General features: G+C 30.3%; 1 protein-coding gene across 2 annotated transcripts in view; it reads right to left on the bottom strand.

The window, feature by feature from the left end:
- Positions 1-482: 482 nt before the first annotated feature.
- LOC124539281 overlaps positions 483-6,000 on the bottom strand; it is a 149,715-nt gene continuing 144,197 nt past the window's right edge. The window contains exon 5 of one of the 2 annotated variants that reach the window (XM_047116616.1): positions 483-3,078. The gene's annotated coding sequence lies outside the window, so the exon portion shown is untranslated. The remainder of the gene's footprint in view (positions 3,079-6,000) is intronic. The other variant, XM_047116615.1, reaches the window with a different exon arrangement.

The following is a 6,000-nucleotide window of genomic DNA, read 5'->3' as shown; positions in this document are numbered from 1 at the left end:
AAACGGCAAAGTTAAAAGTGTCTGCGGAATTTTTTTATAAAAACGGATACCCCAAGAAGGATTTATTGACTTTGCGGAGTCGGAAACTTGGCGTTATAAGCTTCTCCTTACTCCTAGTGCACATACAATGATTATCACTGATTTTATTAAAGTGATCAATGTTACTGTGAATATACATAATATTGTTGTAAATATACTGTGATGCAACAGTGAGTTTTCCTACTTTGTTAAAAACATCTCGTGTCTAGCTCCAAGATGATAGATAGACCAGATTGCTTTCTTTTGTAAAATAAAGACAGATTCAATATCTGCAGCGTTACCCCAAAAATAAATGAAGTATCGTCAGCAAACAACACTTTATCACAAATACCTTTGACATAGAAAGATAATAAATCGTATTATATTGTTTTTTGCTTGTTATAATCATGTGTTAATATTAATGAATAAGGATTTTCACTTGTAATATATTTGTAAAGAAAAACAAAGACTTCAATCCATGTCGTTTATTTCGAAGAATTATATAAAGACTCAATCAAAACTTATAATAATGACGCGTGAATAAAACGTATCCTAGAAATTACATTAAATGGAAAATCTAGCTTATTCTAAAGAATATTTGGAATACAAAAAATTCATAATTACATTTTAAAGGGAAAATTACTAATCACAATAAATGTTTTAACGTTACAACATCTATATGTCATCGATTTTTAAATGCAGTAATAATAAAAAAAAAGTTCTAAGCTTTGAAGATTCTTAAAGATTTTTTTTTAATATTGTTAATAAACAAATGTTAATTTATTTTTTTCATTAGAACGATAAATTATTTGAAGATTTAAAATGTGTTTCTCCATCAATTTAAACCTCCAAGAAACTTATCATAATAACTTAATTCTTAATGAAGGTACATAATTACGTCTAAGTAGGTAATTAATAGACCAGTTTCAGACGAAGTTTTGATTTAAATAAAAAAAGTAAATTGAAAATATGATTAAATTAACAGACGAAAATGAAATATAAAATTAATCATTGTCAAAAAATATCGTTTTAAAAAAAGAATCGTATTATAAAATTAATAATAAATCCATCTAAAACTGGCTCCGTAAAACTATTTAAATAAACGATATAAATGCATACCATTAAAATATTGTTCGACATATCTAATTAAAAATACATTAAAAGTTCTGACTTTCACCTTAAATTTATTTCACGATTACACATTTCGACGAAAATAGAAACGTGCGTAAAAGCGTTTTTTTTTATTATTTAATAAGGCACCTCGATTTTTTGGTTTGTATTTCGTGAAAATATATTTTTTAACGAAAAAATACAAGCACGACCAATAGAAAGAAAATACACTTATCGTAAATTAATTCGTCTAAAACGGTAATAATATAATATCGTAATATTAATCGACTACAATTGTGTTTGAAATGTTCTTGATATTTGTGATTAATTTAACCATGAAGTTAAATAGATTTCGTTTTATTTGCGTTGATTCTGTGTACTTAAATTTTGATATAATATTGGCCAAATACAACAATACTACTAGTTCTTGCTTGCGGCTGTATTCGCTTTTTCAGATGTTAAGCACAAAGTCTGTGTCCTTCCTTCGAGTTCAAACTTGCATTCGGTTCAGTATTTTGGCCGTGAAAGGGCAACAGATAGACAGAAGTTTAATTCGCATTTATAATATATGTATAGATTGTTTCAATCATATTTGATATTGAATCATAAACTATTATAGTACAATGAATCGTTGAAGGCGCAAGAAACTTAAGTGTTTATATTTAATAATTACAGCAGAAATGAAAAAGGGCAATCCGTAATATCTTTAACCTGTTAAACAGCCGAAATTAATTATAAATCTAATCTTATATCTGAGATCGAGATCTTAATTCAATGACAGATTGTTAATACAATCTTTTTGAATGTTGAAACCTTGATTTCAGATATGAAAAACCAGCGTTTAAATGTCAGTTTCAATTAGTTCCTAGATGAAGAGAGAGGTCTTCTTATTTTATGCAATTCAGAAGAGAATATTTAGGTTAAGTTCCTTTTATAATGAATTAGCTGTTAGCTCGCTCTAAACTGTAGTTCAGATTGTAGATGTTATATTAATTTCGGCTGTAAATATATTTTAATTAAAGTTTCAATGCCTTGCAATGTTTATCTTTTTTAGTTTTTCATCTATCCTTATATAAAACTAACCTCAAATTATACCGTAGTATGGCATTAACATTATAAATAATGATAAAATAATTATCCATTAAAGAGATCAAAATATATTTGATGTTTACAAAACGGTGAACTATTTTAGTTTAAACTTAGACCAAAATCTATTTATAATCCAATTTACTAAGCCTTTTCCAATCAGAGGAGTAAAGTCACATTCACCTTGAATTGACGGCATATCATTGGTCAATATTGAATAATTTATTGTTTCAAAGATGGAGCCGAGATGACCTGGAGGTCAGAACGCCATCTTTACTGATGATTACGGGTGAAACCCAGGCAAGCACCACTGAATCTTGATGTGCTTAATTTGTTTATATATTTCATATAGCTCTCACTGTTGATGAATAACATCACGAGGAAACTTGCACGTGTCGAATTTCAACAAAATTCTGTCACATGTGAATCCAACACCCGCATTGGAGCACTGTGGTGGAATTTATTCCAAACCTCAAATAGAGTGGAGGCCTTTGTCCAGCAGTTGGAAATTTACAGGATAGTACTTTGTGTACAAAGTTGTAATCGGTATTTTGATCTTCATCCAATATATCAGTCTAAGGTTTGTTGTATATTGACTCCTTTTACGATTGGAATAGGCTGAAGAATGAACGATTTTACATTTTTGTGTGAATGCCTGGAAGTTTTAGTTCTAAGTTATTTCCATATTAATTGTTAATACAAATAACAGGTCTATGGTCTAAGTGGTGTTGAGTTCGGAATAAAGATTTTTTTCAAATGATTTCGAGACGTTTTCTTTTGTAATGTTCGTTTGTTTTCGTGTTCGTTCGCTGCTCTTCTGATTTTGGTCTCTGCTTTGTCGATTTTGATGCGGACAATGTGGACCTGAAATGAGAAAATAAATTGAATTAAATATTTGGGAGTTATTTGGAATCTGGTGTGTGTGTAAAGACTAACACAATTTTATTAATGTTAGTTTAATAGCATAATCAGAATATTAATTTATATTTCTTTTATGTTTATCATAGTCTATTGTCAAAGGATATACTATATAGACTTCGTTTTTGTTTTAAAAGATCTTCAATAATTGGTTATTTTGTCGTTTTACTTAAAATATAACCGGTAATGTCTAAAAATTTAGTCTAAAAGTAAGCTTGTGGAAGTCCTGCTATTGAAGACATGTATTTTTCATATAAGATACTTGGACGAACAAATAGGTCACCTGATGGTAATAATTGACAATCATTGCCCATAGCAGTTGGTCGTGCAAGAAATATAAACCATTCCTTACATCAGCTAAGTGCCATTAATCTTTGGTCCTAAGATGATGTGAATAAAATAATATTGCTGTTTGGTCATAGAATATCCGATATAGGGGGTCCCTACCTAGACGAATATTATTATAATAAATTTAAAAAAAATAAAAATATTATTATAATAATATAATTTGCAAGAATTCCTACCACCAAACAAACTATGTGAACAAAAATCTCATAGAGTTTATTTGCAATGCTTTGTCACTAAACACAAATAAAGAATAGAATATTCAGTAGTTCTCGGCTGGGTTTACTGCCATTCTTGTTAATATTTACGCCTTTTAGCCACAAGGCGAACTCGGCTAAAATTGATAAATGTGGTGATTTAATTAACACAAAATTGCAAATATAATGAGAATATTTATGAATTATTATTGGAGCGTCTGGACAGACTGTTATTAAGTTGAATATTGTGTCGTGATCATAATCGTTTTGCTATCACGCGATATAATATGAAATTTATAATTTTACACTGATATCCTTTACCGATTTGAGGATTACTTTTGAACTTATTGCGATGTTATGTTTGTCTGGTATACAACAGCAGCCTGTAAATTCCCACTGCTGGGCTAAAGGCCTCCTCTCCCTTTGAGGAGAAGGTTTGGAACATATTCCACCACGCTGTTCCAATGCGGGTTGGTGGATTACACATGTGGCACAATTTCTATGAAATTTGTCACATGCATTTTTCCTCACAATGTTTTCCTTCACCGCTGAGCACGAGATGAATTATAAAGACAAATTAAGCACATGAAACAGAAGGTGCACGCGTTCTAACCACTGGGCCATCTCGGCTTGCCTGGTATAGTTTTTCGATATACGGATAATAATCCCTAGTTCGTCGTTGACAGGTAGAAATGGGTTTTTCTATCGAAAAATTGTCAGTATAAGCTCAGGGTCTTGAAATTGGAAATAGGGTTAGTGACTTTATAAGTAATTCCAAAATAAGAGTTACTCTATATTACATCAGCTATACATCAGTGAAAGTAACGTCAAAATCTATCTAACCGTTCCGTTTGTTTTATTTTAATCAGTCAGAAAAACAGACTGACGAAAACCGAAAAAATATGTTACTTTGGTATATGTATCGTGTATAAATAAATAGGCATTAATAAAATCGGTTATTTTAATATTACAAACAGACATTCCAAGTTTATTATATGTATTGATAATATGTCCTGCATAGTTAGCGCCACGACATCATCATGATACATAAACGAATATTATTTAATACAGTTATTTAATGTGTAATTCCTTTTACTGCAATGTTCGACGGAAACCTTTATACATGGCTGCCCTTGGTTATCTTATATTCACGTCGAAAATAATTATAATAATATATTTTTATTTCTTTCTTCCTTTAAAGATTTTTGCATGTGTACTTTTTGAATTTCCTTCCGTATTGAGTATTATGCACTATATATGCACTATAAGAGTATTATATACTATGCAATTATAGATAAAATATATAAGTATAATATTAATAATTTGACTGTAAACAAAATTACAATTACGATACATTTCTGGCGCCAGTTCTTCTGAGGTCTTGGTTTCATTCTGAATAAGTTATCAATCATAAGTTGATTATTTAAAAAGCAATAAACCCACCATCTATCCAAGCAATAGTGTTTTCTATTGTTAAGCTTGTAGGTTTTATATTCCCTGAAAATAATTTCGGTTTTACAATCGATTTCAAATAATGAATTTAATGAAAAATTCTCATCACTACTAGTATCACAAATAAGTATTCTAGAAGGTTGCAACTGTATACATATCTCTATAAATAATGCATATTCTATTTTTAGACTTGTGAGTGGGGTCCAAGTATCAACGGTTATCGGATGGTATTCATTTAGTATTGAATGCCAAAGTAACGAAACTCGATAAAGGATTAACGTTTGAAAATATATATTTTTTTAATTTGTAAGATAAATAAGTACATCTCTATGCTATTGTTTAAAGATTTTCCCTGAAAATATTGAGCAATCCTTACTATAATACACGTCAATCTCGAAAACAAATATGTTATTCACTTATTATGGAAAATTACAAATAGCTAACTGCTTTCGAAAATCTTAAATTTGGATATTATCAACGTTTTAGTTTTAGGGATTCCCAGCCTGCGTCATCCGCCATCTTGAATTTAACATCAAAATTCGAATAGTCGAGTAACGAAACAAATAGAACGAATAACCATTCGATATTTAAATTCCATGTATCGAGTGTTCTGTGCCGATTTATCGATAGAACCGTTCGAACCCTACCTGCTAGTTTGACTCGATATGGATACGAGCTGTCTTGTCCTAACCTTGTTGTACCGTTTGAAAATTATTCTTGTTACTGTTAAAAAGACGAGTTAGCTAAGACGCTGGAACAATTCGCTGATTATCTAACTGACAGTTGCTGGCTTAAATTCGAACAAGCTTCCTCAATTTGAGACGATATGGACCAGTGGTTAGAACACGTTCATCATAACCGATAATTGCGGGTT

Source organism: Vanessa cardui, chromosome 22 (assembly GCF_905220365.1).
Source record: "Vanessa cardui chromosome 22, ilVanCard2.1, whole genome shotgun sequence".
NCBI classification, from domain to species: Eukaryota; Metazoa; Arthropoda; class Insecta; order Lepidoptera; family Nymphalidae; genus Vanessa; species Vanessa cardui.
This window is presented reverse-complemented; position numbering and strand designations above follow the sequence as displayed.